The sequence below is a fragment of the Eulemur rufifrons genome, chromosome 4 (assembly GCF_041146395.1).
Source record: "Eulemur rufifrons isolate Redbay chromosome 4, OSU_ERuf_1, whole genome shotgun sequence".
NCBI lineage: Eukaryota > Metazoa > Chordata > Mammalia > Primates > Lemuridae > Eulemur > Eulemur rufifrons.
Window position 1 is genome coordinate 39,059,466 of NC_090986.1, and position 18,449 is coordinate 39,077,914.

Here is an 18,449-nt window from a genome sequence, read left to right on the forward strand (position 1 = left end):
CTAGATTTTAATCTTTAGAAGAAAGATGGCTGTCACTTTTAGATCTCAAATCCTTAGCTTAAGAATTAAAGTACTGGTCCAGAGATGTTATCATATACACATAACACAAACTAACTTATAAAAATGACTTGCATGTGTTCATTTAGTGCAGTTGAAAATTTCTATTATAAGACCCAAAATACAGAACATAGAATTAAGATATTGTTAAAGGTAGTTAAGAGGTTACAACTATTTTAGACATATCTAGGTTATTACTTCTTAGGGATTTCTGATATAACTTTGATATTCACCAGTATGAAATTCTAGTATTATAAATGAAATTATTATTTCCTTCTGACATATGTCTCATTCTAGCAATTAACCATTGGAAATGTATGTCAAGCTCTTAAAAATACAAAAGGAGAATGGTAGGAAATTTTTAAAAAGTTTTTTAGTATATATATCTGTGCTTCTTGAAAAGTAGCAAATATACTGCCTGATGTTTAAAAGCATAGGAAATACTTCCCAAACACATGTTGAAATATATTTGATGTTAGACTCTCCTTTATCAGACTATAATGTCAGACCATTTATGGCTCATGGGAGATACTGACAAAGTCCTCATGTTTTGCCTGAAACATTCTATTTGTCTTTATTTATACAAAGGATCTTTTACCACAATGTTTTGCAAAACTTGTCTTCCCAGACGTTAACTCAATGATAATGCATGGAATGTCAGTACGAATGTCAATTTACATTTGTTTCTATTTGAATTGATACCAAGAAACCCTTTCAAAAGGAAATCTTTGAGTTTTTAAAGCTTCCTTGGCTATGGCTAGTTTGACAATCAATAAGACTTGTTGGTCCATATAGTCTGGGTAGGCTTTGTTAGTTGCCTAGTAAAGAGATTTTAGGTGTATCCAAATATAATAAATTTTATATTATGAAATCTATTACATTAGCTCAGTGGTTCTCAACTGAGAGTGAGTTTGTTGCCCTGGAGATATCTGGCAATGTCTGGAGATATTTTTGATTGTCAGAACTAGGGAGTGCTACTGGCATGTAATGGATAAGAGGTCTAGGGATGCTCCTAAACATCCTACAATGTATAGGACGCTGACTACGACAAAGACTTAGCTGGTTCAAAACGTACTAGTGCCATGGTTGAGAAACTCTGCTTAACTTAAGGCCCTCTCTATTAAAAGGGCCAGTGCCCTTGAAACAGGAAATACTAATAGTTTCAATGATACCCGTAATTTATGAAAAGATAGGATGCAAAAATAAGAAGCTAAAGGCTAAAATGGATAGTACATTTTTTTTCTTTACACACAGCGTTAATTATAGTCTAGGAAATAAAGAATAAAGGTGAATATGCATATAAGAACATTATACAAATATACAATTAGATAATAGCACTGTATAATCAGAAATGAGTATACAAATGTTTGAGACCATGTTATGGCCCTTGACAATCTGATTTGTGTCTACCATTCTAAATTTTTCTTCTATTTCTCTCCTTTGTGATTTCTACTTTCCAACCTAAAAACATACTGTGAAATTGATTGCCCCCACTCTGGCTTACATTTCTTAGTCCTGCTTGAAATGTATTTAACTTTTCTTTCTGCTTATTTATATCAGGGATGGCAAAGAATTTTGCCTTGCAGGTCAACTCAAACCAATTGCAGTGGGTTATTGGTGTGTTGAGAAGGATTCTGAGGGTCAGTCCAGGTTCAATAGAAAAGACTCTATCCTACCTACCTATGTCTATTATGGGCTGGAAGAAGTTGTGGCTAAATCATGGCCAAACATTTGCCATCCCAGATTTAATGTTTCAGGGCTTAGTATATTTTCATGAAGTCTTCCCTACCTAATCAGCTGTCCTCTAAATTTCCATAGCATTCATAGCCTATATCTCTCATTTGACACATAAACTGAAGTGCTTGTTTTGTAGTGTCCAATTTCTCTAAATATGTTTTAAGTTTCTGGAGGAATGATGATTCCCAATTTAAAATCCCCAACCCTTACGTTAGGAGTTGATGCCTGTCATGAACAGATAAAGAAAAATGTGGTCTATATACACAATGACATACTATTTGGGCTTAAAAAAAAGAAAATTCTGCCATTTGTGACACCATGGAAGAATCTGGAGAACATTATGTTAAGTGAAATAAGCAAGGCACAGAAAAATAAATATCTCATGATCATACTTATATGTAGAATCTAAAAAAGTTAAATTCATGGAAGCAGAAAGTAAAATGGTGGTTGTCAGGGCCTAGGGGGAGGAGATTGGAGAAATGTTAGTTAAAGGATATAAAATTTCAGTTAGACACAAGGAGTAAGTTCAGGAAATCTATTGTACTACATGGTGACTCTAATTAATAACAATATATCGTATAGTTAAAAATTGCTAAGAGAATAGATTTTAAGTGCTCTTACCAAAAAAGTATGCGAGGCAATATATGTGATAATTAGCTTGATTTAGCCATTCTATAATGTATACATATTTCAAAACATCATGTTGTGCACCATAAATATATACATTTTTAATTTGTCAACCAAAAAAAGAGCTAACACCTGTTCATACTGATCATTAACCCTGTCACCAACATGGTAGCCTGTATTTGCCTTTCACACCGTCTGCCAGTGACTGACCTCAGAATGACCAGGGGAACTTTTTCAGGAAATACGTTATTGGCTCTATGTAGTTTTACTTACCTAAAATATCCATACATGGAGCTTGGGTGTATGTTTATACACAAGAGATTTATGCTCAATCCCTAGTTTAGAACCATGACAATGATATTGATGATTTTTTTTTCTTTTCAAATTCCAATTTCATTTTCCTGTGCCATTGATAGCACTGTTTTTTTAGTTTTAATATCTATCTATCTATCTATCTACTTACCTATTGTTTAGAGCCAGGGTCTCACTCCATCTCCCAGGCTGGAGTGCAGTGGCACAATCATTGCTCACTGTAGCCTTGAACTCCTGGGCTCAAGGGAATCTCCTGCCTCAGCCTCCCAAGTTGCTAAGACTATAGGCACATGCTACCACTCCTGGCTAATTTTTCTATTCTTTTGTAGAGATGGGGGTTATGTCACTCAGGCTGGTCTTGAACTCCTGGCCTCAAGCAGTCCTCCTACCTCAGCCCCCCAAAGTGCTGGGATTACAGGCATGAGCCACTGTGTTTGGCTTTGTTTTAAATTTTTTCTTCTAAAATGCTTTCCACATTTTGTCATTGTCTTTCAAACTCCTACTGTCCTTGCACAATCAAGCCCAGAGGCCATCTTTGTTTTGAGCCTTCCATGGTCTATTCAGGGTGAAACCCTTTTAATTTACTTCTTCTGAATTTTTCTAGCCTTTCAGGGGTACTTATCACATGACTCCTGTGTAGTGATGATTTGTGTACACACTCTACTTTTTGAACTGTGACCTCTTCAGAGATCACATCTTATACATAAAAAGTGATTAATAAAATTTGCTTGAATGAATTTAGTGTTGGTGTAGCCTCTTTTTTGCTGTTGTGCTAAATATAAAAGCTAATATCATAAAGGTGGTCATTGGTGGAATATTTTAAGTCTCTTATATTTGTTAAAAGTAGTTGAAAAATCTTCCCATTGCCTCATTTCTGATTCTGATAACCTTGTTAAATTGTACCCTTGTGTAATCATTTTCTTATTTTGTGTCTTCCATGACACTTTATTCCAGGTACTGTTCTAGGCACAAGAAATATAAGCATGGAATGGAATTCTTAAAAAAGAACTTACAGACTAATAGGAGAGACAGCACGGTGATTAAGAGGTGCTTTGTCAGCTTATGTAAGGGGTAGAGTGGGGATACAGGATGGAGGGGTTGATTCATTTCAGAAGGAAAGAGATTTATCAAAAGCTTCATGGAAGCATGACACTGAGCTTCAGTTCATTTCAATGTTGTAAACGGTATTTCCTCTAGATTACTAATAATACCATATATAATGCCGACACATCACTTCCTTTGTGTGGATTCAGTGTAGTAGTTGGCACATGGCACATTCAAGTTTTGCTTTTTGGAACTTTGTGGAATATTTTTCTTGAATATTTTCAATCTGTAGTTGGTTGACCCTGTGGATGCAGAACCCACGTGTATAGAGGGTTGAGTGAAATGCTTATTATTGTTCAGGAACTGTCCAAGGTTCTGAGAAGAGAGAGCTAAACAAGCAACGAGCCATAGATTACAAAGTAAAAAGTATAAAGTTGGGGATGGTCTGAGGGTGGGGGATACTAAGGGATAGGGGAAGGCGTTTCAAGTAGAAGGAATAGTGTTGAGCAAAGGCATGATGGTATAAAACAGAATGATGCATCTGCGTCTTTAAAGAGGCACAAATGACTTCTTTTCCTTTGAGTAAATACTAGTAGTGGGATTGCTGGGTCAAATGGTAGATCTACTTTCAGTTCTTTGAGGAATCTCCATACTGTTTTCCATAGAGGTTGTACTAATTTGCCAAGCACACACGTGCACAGAGGGGAGTAAAACTCAGTGGAAATCAAGCGGGGGGAGGAAGGAGGAGAGAATGGGCAAAAACCTACCTAATGGGTACAATGAACACTATCTGGGTGATGGGCACACTTATAATCCTGATTTAAGCATAACAAACGTGATCCATGTAACCAGAAACATTTGTACCCCTGTAATATTTTGAAATAATAAAAAAAAAGAAAAAAAAGAAAAGAGGCACAAATGGCAACACAGGATGCTTCCAACTAGAACACAGGATGTTAGGTTGTCTGACGATAGAAAAAGCTGTAAAAGTAGCCAGAGATTGAGTCAGGAAAAGCTTTATATAACATACAGTAGGGTTGAGACTTGGCCCCATGGGCAGTCAGAAAACACTGAAGAGCTTTAATGGTGAGAACATGATTGGGTATGTGTTGTAGAAAAGTCACTCTGGTGGCTGTGAATAATTCAGTTCACTAGTTTTGATGGTAAAATATGAGAAAGCCTGGCATTCCAGTGTACCCTCTTGAAGAAAAGCAGGAATATTCTCCAGAAAACATCTTTTACACTAACTAAAAATTATGCATAAAGAACATAGGAATTGCACAAAACCATAGAAAGGGCTCAGAAAGTGTATAAGTAAAAATTTTTCTGTCTAATAGTATAGTGTATAACGTATTTTAATAAAATATACTTTATACATATGCACATATAAACATACATAATACATATACACATAATACCTACGCATATACATACATATGTGTATATATATGTATGTGTCTATTTTTATATATATGCAGGTATGTGAGTATGCATAATTTATTCAGACATTCTCATACTATGTAAAAGTCATTAGGAAGCATATATTCAGTGTTATGCTACAGGCTCTGAAGGAAAAAAATTTTTGTCAGAAAATTTTCTTTTATTAGCTTCTCATTCTCATTGACAATAATTTTAACTGCCACAACATAGAATTATATATATGTTAATATATGTATAAATGATGTTTAGTAAAATACTAACACAAATATGGCCATTAAATTTTGTAAATATTGCATGTTCTCATTCATATGTGAAAGCTAAAAAAAAATAGAACTCATGGAGATAGAGATTAGAGTGATGGTTACCAGAAACTGGGAAGGATAGTGGGGAGGGAGGATAAAGAGGAGATGGTAAATGGGCACAAAAATACATTTAGACGGAATGAGTAAGATCCAGTGTTTGGTAGCTCAATGGAGTTTCTATAATTAACAATAATTCATTGTATATTTCAAAATAACTAAAAGAGTGGAATTGGAATGATCCTAAAAAAAAAAAAAGAAGAAGAAATGGTAAAGCTTGAGGTGACAGATACCCCAATTGCCCTGATTTGATGATAACACATTGTACGCTTATATCAAATTTTTATACATTCCCCCCAAATATGTACAACTATTATGTATTGATAATAATTAAAAATAAAAGATTTAAAGAAAATAAATGCCTTGAAATCTTAGGTTCTGTGAAAGTGTAGCTCTGTATCTATATGTTGATATACATACACACATATATCCATAGCATACTGTATGTGGTGTATCTGCCATAATGGGATATGTGTGTATGAAAGGGTGTGAGTGTGTGTATGCATAAAATGAACTGTGTGAGCACAGGATCACACCTCCATGCTACTCTTCTTCTCATCTCAATAAACTCTCAAGAGAGACAAATCACAATTGATTTTTTGCTTGTTTTATCATATCCACTTCTAAAACTTCGGTAAGTCCTTTCAACCCTACAGCTAAAGCATATCTTGAACCCCTACCCTTCTTTCCATCTTAATCACTTCTACCCTAGTTTAAGATAGGATGAGTTTAGTAGTGCCCAAATTATTGCAGTGGTCTCCTAACTGGCTCCTCGTGCCCACTGTTTTTATTTTTAAATTTTTTATAGAGGGGGGTCTTGCTATGCTGTCCAGGCTAGTCTCTAACTCCTGGTCTCAAGTGATCCTCCCACCGTGGCCTCCCAAATTGCTGGGATTGCAGGTATGAGCCAGCCCATCCAGCCCTCATGCCCACTCTTAACCACATCCCCTCCACATAATCCTCCACAAGGTGGGCAGAATATCCTTTTTAGAAAAGGAAATAATCATAAAAAGTCACAGCCCTGCTGGAAAATTTCTAAGGTTTTCAGTTACACTTAGTTGCAATAAAATCCAGACCAGTTTTGGCTCCCGCCCTCCTGGCACCATCTCACTCACTGAGTTTTCTTTCCACTTTACTGATTGCTCCTTCTCAGCCTCCATGTCTTGTCTCTGTGCTCCTGTCACACCATCTATTCCTCAAGGATGTTAAACTCATGAAGTCCCGGAGCCTTCTCCCCAGCTTCCTTCTGCATGGAATGTTTATCCTCAGATCTTTCATGGCAGCTTGCTTCTTAGAATAAATGTCACCATCTCAGACATAGGCCGTTCCTCCACACCTAATATAATGTAAGCATCCCTCAATAAAATATTTCTATTCTCCTCATAGCAACTTCCTGATTTTTTTATTCTGATTATTTCTATTTTTTTCCCTGCTTTTCTTCTCTAGAAGAAAACCCTAGGAGAGTAGGAATTTTTAGGTGTCTTAACACAGTACCCTGACATATAAAACAGGATCTGGCACATAGTAGGTGCTTAGTAATTTTTGATTAAATATTGTTGAATAGCCATTGGGGTATTGCTGGTATTTGACAGTAAAAACACAAATTAACCTCTTTGAGGAATACCATGAAGTGATCCGTTGGCCCTTTCCTAATTAAGATTCCAGACTTTTAGCCTCACAGACAGCAGTAGAAAACCATTAGAACAGTCAGAGTTTGCCCTGGGGTCAGGGTGCTATAGAGAATGGTCTTAACCTACAGATTTCCCACCTTCTCTCCTGCTGATGAAAGATGTAGGGTCTGATGTAAGAATTAAGCTGTGGATAACCACCGATTTTTGCCAGCCACAAGGCTTTTCAAAATTATTAGATAATTGGGAGATAAATGACAAGAGAATTGAGAAACATTTATTTTATTACTTGTGAAGCACTTGCACTATTCTGATTCTTGCTCAAGAAATGCAGCGTCTGCCCTCCCCACCCTCTAGACAAAAGATGGGTCTCAACTGATAATAAAAACGTGCAGCATCTTGAACTGTGCTCCTTTTTAAGTTAAGCAAATTATGTGGTAATGACCAAAAGGATAATACAAATAGAAAGTAATTCTGACATTGGTGATTGCCAGGTGTAACAAAGCACTTGCAGTACCTAACAAAGGGAACAGTAGCTACAATGGTCACTTGCTTGTACTTGTTTTCTTTCAGTAAGGAAACTCACACAGACAAGAGGCTTTACTTAATGTTATTTGAGTTTCCCTTTTCTTTGCAGCAGTCACAAAATCTCAGGGCAGGCCATGTGTAACTAGTGCTGGTCTTAAGAACCCTAAGTCAACCTCTTTCTAACTTCTTCACCCATAGTTGGGTCAGTGGAGTAAATATTCTCTAAGATCAGAGCATACTGTAAATTTCTCCAAAGAAGATATACAAACGGCTGATAACATATTTGAAAGGTGTTCAACATCACTAATCTTCAAGGGAATGCAAATAAAAACCACATCTGTTAGGATGGCTATTATTAAAAACAAACAAACCAAACCAAAGTGTCAGTATGGATATGGAAAATTTGGAACTTTTATGCACTGTTGGTGGGGAATGTAGAAAGTAGACTGTAGAATGCAGAATGATGCAGCCACTATGGAAAACGGTTGGGAGGTTCCTCAAAAAATTAAAAATATCATATGATCCAGCAATCCCACTTCTGGATATATATCCAAAAGAATTGAAATCAGTATCTCAAAAAGATATATGTATCCCCTTGTTCATTGCAGAATTGTTCACAATAGCCAAGACACAGAAACAACCCAAATGTGCATCAGTAGAAGAATGGATAAAAAATTGTGGTATATGCACACAATAGAGTATTATTCAGTCTTAAAAAAGAAGGAAACCTTGATATTTGCAATAACATGATTGAACCCAGAGGACGTTATGTTAAGTGAAAAAAGACAGTCACAGAAGGACAAATTCTGCATGATTCCACTTTTATGAGGTACTAAACCTCATAGAAGCAGAGAATAGAATGGTCATTGCCAAGGGCTGCGGGGGAGGGGAAATGGAGAACTGTTCCTCAATGAGAATAGTTTCTGGTCTCTAATAAGTTTTAGAGATCTGCTGTACAACATAGTACCTACAGTTAACAATATAGAATTGTGCACTTTAAAATATGCTGAGGATAGATCTCACGTTAAGTGTTTTTAGATACATAAGCAAACAAAAACAGAACAAATCCATGAAAGAACACAAGGGAATTTTTGTGGTGATGGATTTGCTTAGTACCTTCATTGTAGTGATGGTATCATGGATGTAGGCACATGTTTAAACTCATCAAGATGTATGTAGTAAATGTATATAATTTTTGGTATATCAGTTATACCTTAATAAAGCTTAAAAAACAGGAAAGAAACAAAACAAAAAGTATTGTTTCTGCGCTAATTAGAGCTCATAAGCTAAATAAATATGGTAAACCTCCTTAGCATCAGAACTGCTCCTAGAAAAAGAAAACAGGAATGTTTTCCTGGCAGGACTGAGTTTCCTGATGGAGCTGGATAAGGAAACTTTATCCAAGAGGCATACGCTATAAAATTTTCAGCATAAGGAAAATGAATGGTCTCAATATAGAAGGTTTTGGAGTTTCCATGGCTTCAGATGCTAGAAAACCTGCTGCCTCCACAGTTTCCACACCTTTTCCTCAGCAAAATGTTACACAATTGTGCTGAGGGTACTTGTGGCCTCTAATGGCCAGATAATGGACCACAATAAAAGTTATGGGTCCCCAGCTGGGGTGAAACCCATAATGGTTGGCAAGATCCATTATTTGACCATTAGGATCTACAGAAAAGTGAGACAATTGTCAACCAAGAAGAAAAAAAAATGTCATTATGAGTATTTCCTTTATTTGAGAAAAAAATTCTAATTCCCCAAAGAGTGGGTGGCAATTTTCCTACGTATACGAGTTTCCCTATACCCCTCCTGCTTGTATTTTTAGAAAGCTTTCAGTGCATAAATGCATTGTGTCAACCCAAGTTGATGGATTGTGATTGTGGCTCCACACTGGATTTCAAAGTAATTCATTACAATTTTCAGTGTTTTAAAGGAAATAAGGGAACGACAAAAAGAGAAAAGATAAAAAATAGATTTGGTTCAGGTTAAATGTCTGAGTGATTCTTCCCTCTCTCCCCAATTCCAGTATGTCCCACAACACAACATACAATAGTTTGAACATCATCATATATTCTGGGTATCTGTCTCAAGCTTTAGAAAGAGCCAAGACACTTTCAATTACAAGAGTGGTGAGTTATTCTTCCAGTGTCTTAGTAATATTTCCTTAGAAATCAATAAGTACATCTTAGCCATTTCATTTAGCCTTTGGGGACTCTTGATATTTTAGTTGTGTCTTCTAGTGAACATAATGGTAACATGATATCAATATCCTTTTTTAAAAAATTTAATTCACGTAATTCTTTTCTCTTGTCCCTCTCAGTTTTGGATGAAACCGGAATCAAAGTAGAGTAATCCATTATCTATTGTGTGTGTTCGGGATAGGGCCAGGGCCACAGGAGAGAGTGACATGACAAGCCACACTCTGTGAATCCTAGGACCTATTAAAATTTAAAAATTATCTCTCAAGTGATTGAGAAAATTATCTACTCGAGACCTTTCTGTATTAAAGGGAAGTATAGTCCTAATGCTAAGGTAGCTCCTTTCACGTTTTGAGGCAGTTGTGTGCATTAGCCTCAATTAGCTGATTAAATAAGTAAATGTTTAATGCGGTTTGTTTGTAAATTTAAATATCCTATTTAAAAGTGATATTTATTTATCATAAATAAATGACGTGGCAAAAATATTTAGTACTTTTTATAGTTAAGCCTATATGAATTTTCGTCTTTGTATCACATAAAAATGAGCTTCATTTCTTAAAGAGCTTGAATATTGGTTCAATGATATCCAAGATACTTACAATTAATTTATTGTTGAGTTCTTCATATTTTGTGGACTTGGTGGTGTTTAAATAAAATTTGTTCTAATATAGTTATTTATTGATGATTAAAAATACGGTGTGCTTCTTTTTTTGAATGAGATCATAAAATTATTTTATAAGTAATTTTTAAATTTGTTAATAAAATGTATTTCTTTTGTATTAAATTTTTAATGGATTTTTATCATTTTATGTTTACAAAGTTTAGTTTTAGCTCCATGATATCACTATTACCTTTCATGGTTAGAGAGCAAGAGGCTCATTCATTTGGACATATAACAGAGAAAGCTGACCACCTGTTAAATACTTTGAATGGGACAAAATGTTTGGAATACTAAATCAATACTACCAGTTTAATTTTTCTTGATTTTTTTCAGGATCCAATTCTATTTATAAATATCAGTTTTTATAATGGGGATTGTGTTATGGAATCAGGGAGTACTGAATGATTGACAGATTCTGGTTTCTAGCATGTTACAGAGCAAACTCTTAATTCTTCAAGTAAATCTAAAAAACCACCACACACACCCTTTATAGAGTAGTCCACCCTTTGGTATTCATCATTTAGCTTATCATAAGAGTTCAGATTTATAAAAATTTATATTTATAAAAATCAGAGAGAAAGAGTTCTTCTTGGAGCAACTGGTTTGAGTTACCTTGGCAACTCTGGTATACTGTGAATTGTGAAACTGATCATGACTGCTTGTCTGCTTGACTCTTGACTGCTAAAAAGCTTGTAGCCATATTTATGGATGGATTTTAACTAAGGTGTATGATTGCATGTATTTTTAAATAGTACCCTTAATCTTTTTTGAAAAAAGGCATTGTTTTCAGGACTTAGAGTCCAGGCCTGTAGATCTCACTGTTGTATCCCCAGCACATTGTACTCACAAACACAGCAGCTGGGGCGGGGAGGAGAGAGAACTAAATAAAAAGAAAATCTTTGTGTGTGTTGATACTATAAAATTGTGCTATCCACGTTGGTAGCCACTAGCCACATGTGGCTATTGAGCCCTTGAAAGGTAGTTAGCTCAAATGGTGATGTGGTGTAAGTGTAAATGCACAACATATTTTAAAAACTTAGTATGAAAAAAATAATGTAACCATCTCACAAATAATTTTCATATTGATTATAGGTTAACATCCTATTTTGAATATATTGGGTTAAATAAAAGATTTTATTAAAGTTAATTTTATCTGTTTTTTACTTTATTAAAAGTGGCTACTTGAACATCCAACATTCTATGTGTGACTTACATTTATGACTTGCATTATATTTCTTTTGGACAGCACTATTCCGTAAAATCACAATAGACTGGAGTTGTCTAAACAACTTTTTAGAGAAAATTTTCCTGTAACCTCTTACCCTCTCTCTAAGTTAGCTGTAGGCAAAGCTTGTTTGTAACAAAATGGAAATTAGTAGGATCCCCTCAGCTCCACCCTCACAATTCTTAGACGTTTTCATCTTAATAATTATAACTATTAATACAATCACAAAAATTGTTCTTCTAAATTCTCTGTTGAGAACCAGGCATTATATGTCATCTCCAAAGGATTTGGTCACATGTTACTCATCCTTTAGGAAGAATTGCTTCTCTCTTAGTGCACACACATACACTTTTAGTTTCATATACTTAATAAACACAAACTTTGTGAGTTGTCTGTCTCTCCCATAAATTAATAGTAGAGTATATAAAATTATCCTCTTTCCTAGAGAGTAAACAAGCCAAGGATACTGTCTTCTATATTATTTTTCTTAGCTTTATGAAAGGTTGGGTAGGATGCTCCTGTAGAAAATTGCGGATCAATTTTTGAAACTTAAAAATATTCTATATGAGGGTTTTATGAATTGGAATTCTGAATTGGAATCTACAGCAATTTTGCTTGATTGCAAATTGAATGCATTTACCTTAACTTTGAGGCCATAACTGTTAGTGTATCATTCTATATTACTTAAACACATGAAGATGAACATGTTGGACTCCATAATCCAGCCTCCCTCCCTAGCTTCAATTATTTCATTTCCTGTGCCATTTATATATGAGTGACTATTTATGAATAACTATTTCAGGGACTATTTAAGCAAGGATCATTGAGAATGTCTCAAAATAATTTATTTCTATATTTTACCTTGGGGTCCCATTCTTTCTGTCCTGGCTCCTACAAGTGACAGTGAGAGCAATTCCCTGTGGGAGAAGGTGAAAATCCAAGGCCCCTTCGTATTCCCCATAAAGCCCATTGCCAACGTCAGTGCATAAAATCATCATCATTAATGCAATTCTTTGGGGTTAAGGCCTTGTCTGCAGAGGGTCCAGGTAAATTGCTCCTGTTAGAGGGTGAAGCTGCTATCATTGGTCTTGGGGAATATGGAGCACAGACAGTCAGCTGAACAGTAGCACTTAGGCAAGGAGCAAAAGGAAACTCTCCATTTTAGAATAAATTTCAAGGTACCAGAAAATGTTTTGCTAGTAATATAATATTTAATGTTTTCATGAATAAAATATTGGTTTGTAATACATTTAAAAAAATGTGAACGTGATGACCAGTTTAAAATTCATGCATCTATTTTCCTTTGGAGTGATCAGTGACTTCTGATTAGGATGACAAAAATAGGTTATAAGCCATGTGCCATTCTGCAGAATTGCTGTATATTAGAGGCCAAGATACCAGGAAAATTAGATTAAGGTTAAGGGAGAAATGTAAATTTTGTTAATAAGATTTCTATATTTTAATTCAAATCCAAACACCCTGTGGGCCTATTGATGGTAATCCCATTTAATCTTGCAAAAAGCTTTCCTGGTATCAAGGGATCCAGATCAGGACAGCCTTTATTACCTGGAAAATGAAGAATTTTCTTAAATCTTCACCTCTAGGTAGCATAAATGTAATAATAGAATTTTGATGATTTTTAAAAAGCAAATATATTCATATGATTATGTATCAACTCAAATGAATATGCTATATATTAATACAAAGTATGTGTTATATATAAACATCTAATGCATAAATCATATAGTCATTCAGTCTATAACTTTGTGTTTAAGATGACTTTCCTTGTAATATTTCTGCTTAATTTACTAACATGTGCCTTTTGAGGGGATAAGAGCTCAAAATTCTTGAAAGGACAATTTTTTTTTTAAGTTGACACATTGTCTTGGTTCTTTGTAAACGGACCTTTGACAAATGACTCACTTTGGTAAAGGACTTCTACATTTTAGGGAGGTTTTGCCATCTGCTTCTCTCTTCGTTCATTTCAATGTCTTCTCAGCTTTCTTCTAACTGTACCTCTTTATCCTCACAGTTCCCCCTGGGCCTTGTCATGGTATATCCCAAATTTTAACATATGCTTATTCTCTTTTTCATATGTGCTGCCTGTGATCTTCTTAAACTAGTTGCTAAACCATTCTATAGTCATCCTACTTGGCACTTTACATATATGTGTATTTATATATGTATCTATCCTCCTTGGTGGTTTACGTGTATATGTATGTATGCATTAATATATACATATATTTGTGTATGTATATATTCCTATAGTTTCAAATGCTTAAATCTTTTTTAAAAATGTTCCTTGGATGGAGTGTAAGGGCTGTAAGTTTTAAAGCCAGATAAATGTACGTACGTTCTAAGTCTCTCCTTTCTCACCTAATCAAGGCTTCTGCACCTACAAATACCCTCCTCCTTCATCATCATTTCTTTTCTCTATCATTCTCATCAGCATAAAACATGTAATACTACCTCATATGTTAAAAAAGCACTGGACAAGATAGATACTGGTCTCCCTTACTAAGTGAAAGCTTCATGATGCCAAGATATTTGTTTGTCTGATTTAGTAACTACATACCCAGCACTTAGAATACTGCTACCGGTGTTCTATCATCTATTACATTTTCAACATATATTTGTTAAATGAACGAATGAACAATATCTGGATGGTAGTATAGGCTCAGTCAATATTGGCTTTTATAGTGAAACATAATTTTTTTTAATCTGATATTTGTTATAAATGGAAAAATTATTTCAAACAATCACACAACCAAGCCTGTCTAAAAGCATTATAAATATCACTGACGTCTGGAAAATTTGCATGTGCACATTTCAGTCGTTATCTGGTTTCACGTGTTTGATATTTCTTGGAAATTCTATAGAAAAAAGTCTGCCATGAAATCTTAGGATTTTATATGCTACTTACCTTTCTATTATTGTTGGAATATGGTATATAATTTCTAGCTATTTCTCTATAGTTACAGCACATAAGAATAGTAAGCACAAACTTATATAAAGTTTTTTACCTAAGTAGAATATGTTAACGTTTTAAAGACAGAATTGGCTCACTTCAATGATTTTTTTGATAGGAAACAAATAGCAAATGCTGCCATTGACTGATAGAAAGTATAGGACAAGTGAACAATTCTGGCTCAATATCTTCCAATAGTACCTTAACTTCAAAGCTTTCATTCATTCAGAACTTCCTTTACAAGAATAAGAATGAACAACGTGGACATTCTTTGATTTTGTTCTTCCATTGCAATAACCAAGTGCTTGGTAATCTATGACAGATCAACATCATTGTGAATTAAATTTCAATAAAAGAACACTATAATTAGCAGCACTTCTGGTCTTAGTGCATGCACTCTATCAAAACAAATCTAATAAAACTGAAACAAAATGATCCTGAAACACGCTTTGAGCATGCTATTTCACTGTCCATACAGTTCTGTTATCTCTTCATTGCCTAGAGGATAAATGGCAAACTCCTTGGCCTGGAAATCATGTTCTTCCTCACTATGACCCCAGCCGATCTTCATAACCTCATTTTTGGCTACTCCTGTAGATACACCCAGTGTGACAGCAGAGTGATTTACTGTGTGGATGCTGAAGTCAGGCAGAGCCAATTGAGAAGCCACTAATTCCTATCTGTTTGACTTTGGGGAGGTTTTCATTCAGCGTTCTGAGCCTCAGTTCTACCGTCTTCAGTTAATCATGCCTATCTCACTGGACACCTGTGAGCATTGCGGTTGTGTTAGAACCCCACGTGGTCCCTGGCAATCAGACACCTCTGATAATTATAAGTTGTTATTATCATCCCTGGCATGTCCTTTTAATTTCATTCCCAGAGTCTTTGTGCCCTTCATTGAAACATCACTGAAAAGTTACTGTTTTCTTCTCTACCCATTCTTCAGAGCCCCTTTTCCTGTATGAAGCCCTGACACTCTGCTCCAGCACAAAATGATTTATTTTGTTAAAACTGTACTTGTCATTTTATTTATTTTTATTTATTTTTTCATTTTTTAAAATTTAAGAATATTATGGGGGTACAAATGTTTTGGTTACATGGATTACTTTTGTACTGCTTGAGTCAAAGTTATAAGTGTGCCCATCACCCAGACAGTATACATTGTACCCGTTAGGTGTGATTTCATCCATTCCTTCCTCCCTCCTCCCACCTGCATGATTTCCATTGAGTTTTACTTCCATTTGTGAAGTAAATGAATGCTGACTGGTTAGTTTCAATTTAATAGTGAGTATATGTGGTATTTGATTGCTTTTTCTCTGAACTCACAGTTCTCAATTTTATATCATTTTTAAATTTGTTTAAAAATTTTTATTTCAGAATGTTACAGGGGTACAAATGTTTTGGTTACACAAATTGCTTTGTACTGTTTGAGTCAAAGTTATAAGTGTGCTCATTACCTAGATAATGTGCATTGTACCCATTGGGTGTGAATTTACCCATCCCCTCCTCCCCCCACCTGCTTGATTTCCGATGAATGTTATTTCCATATGTGTACATAAGTGTTGATCAATAAGATCGAATCTAATGGTGAGTACATGTGGTGTTTGTTTTTCTATTCTTGTTATACTTCACTTAGAAGAATGGTCTCCAATTCCATCTGGGTTAATATGAGGTATTAGTTCACCATTTTGTTTTTTTATGGCTGAGTAGTACTCCATGGTACACATACACATTTTCTTAATCCACTCATGTATTGAAGGGCACTTGTTTCCACATCTTTGCAATTGTGAATTGTGCTGCTATAAACATTAAAATGCAGGTATCTTTTTTATAGAATGTCTCTTTTTCCTTTGGGTAAATACCCAGTAGTGGGATGGCTGGATCCAATGGTAGTTCTACTTTTAGTTCTTTGAGGTATCTCCATATTACTTTCCACAGAGGTTGTACTAGTTTGCAGTCCCACTAGCAGTGTATGAGTGTTCCTATCTCTCTGCATCCACACCAGCATTTGTTGTTCTGGAATTTTTTGATTAAAGCCATTCTTACTGGAGATAAGTGATATCTCATTGTGGTTTTGATTTGCATGTCCCTGATGATTAGAGATACTGAACATTTTTCATGTTTCTTGGCCATTAGCCTATCTTTTTTTTGAAAAGTTTCTGTTCATGTCCTTTGCCCACTTTTTAATGGGGTTGTTTGATTTTTTCTTGCTGATTTTCCTGAGTTCTATATAGATTCTAGTTACCAGCCCTTTATTGTATGTGTGGCATGCAAATACTTTCTCCCATTCTGTAGGTTTTCTGCTCTTGTGATAGTTTCCTTGGCTGCTCAGAAGCTTTTTAATTTGATCAGTTCCCATTTATTTATTTTTGTTGTTGCTGCGATTGCTTTTGGGGTCTTCTTCATAAATTCGTTGCCTATGTTGATGTCTATAAGAGTTTTTCCAATATTTTCTTCTAGAATTCTCATAGTTTCATGCCTTAGGTTTAAGGCTGTTATCCATTGTGAGTTGATTTTTGTGAGTGGTGAGAAATGTGGATCCTGTTTTAGTCTTATACATGTGGCTATCCAATTTTCCTAGCTCTATTTATTGAATAAGGATTCTTTTCCCCAGTGTATGTTTTTGTCTGCTTTGTCAAAGATCAGATGGCTATAAAAAGATGCTTTTATAGCATGGTACTGGCACAAGAGCAGAGACATAGACCAATGGATACACCATTATTTTTATTTTTATTTTATTTTATTTATTTTTTCTTTTTGGGGGCCTCTTTAGGTTCTAGAAATATCATTATTTAAAAAATATACTATCTTATCATATCTCTGATAGTATTCTTTCATATTTAATCTTTCCATGTAGTTATTTTATGGAGAGGGTTGCTATTTAAGAAGTTGTGGTTGGGAGATGGAAGGAAATAAACAGATGGTCAGACTCATGGACCCTGAACTATGTCCCTTGGAGCTTTCCATGGGGGCACCATGGTGGGGTATGGTGGGTGCCATGGTTTTTAGAAGATATTAAGTAAATCAAGCTCTGAGTCCTATCCCCAGTTTCTACTTAAAACAGCAACCATTCAACTATTTTTTTTATTATTCTTATTGGTAGTCCTACCACCCTGAATGTGTCCCATCTCATCTATTATTATTATTTTATTAAAACCCATCTTATAAAATTAAATACTATGATTCCAGGTAAGAATTCACCAACAAAAGAATTTCATTGTCATATAAAATTTTGACAGTCATTTATCTAGTGGAAACTTCTAACTTTTAATGAGGGACCAAGACTTAGAGAAGACCATCAAGGCCATGCACCTGGGGCTGGCACCAGAACAACATTTCCAGAACTCCAGACCTTTTAAAGTTTCCTACTCATTCAATTAGATGATCAAAGGCCTTGAGCCAGAGACCATTTATTATATTTTCTTGTTTTTACTCCCAATCTAGGGCCTTAAACATAAATCTCAAAGCCTATATATAAGAAGGCAATAAACAAATAATACAACCTTGTAGTTGAGAGCAATGATGGTTCCAATCATAGCTTCTGTAGATTGAAGACACATTAGACAGAGTAATACAGGAAACAGCTATATAGTAAGGAACCAGCAGATAATGGGATTAAGTCTTTCTGGGAGCAGAGCTTAGACTGTGAAATACGTTGCCAAAAT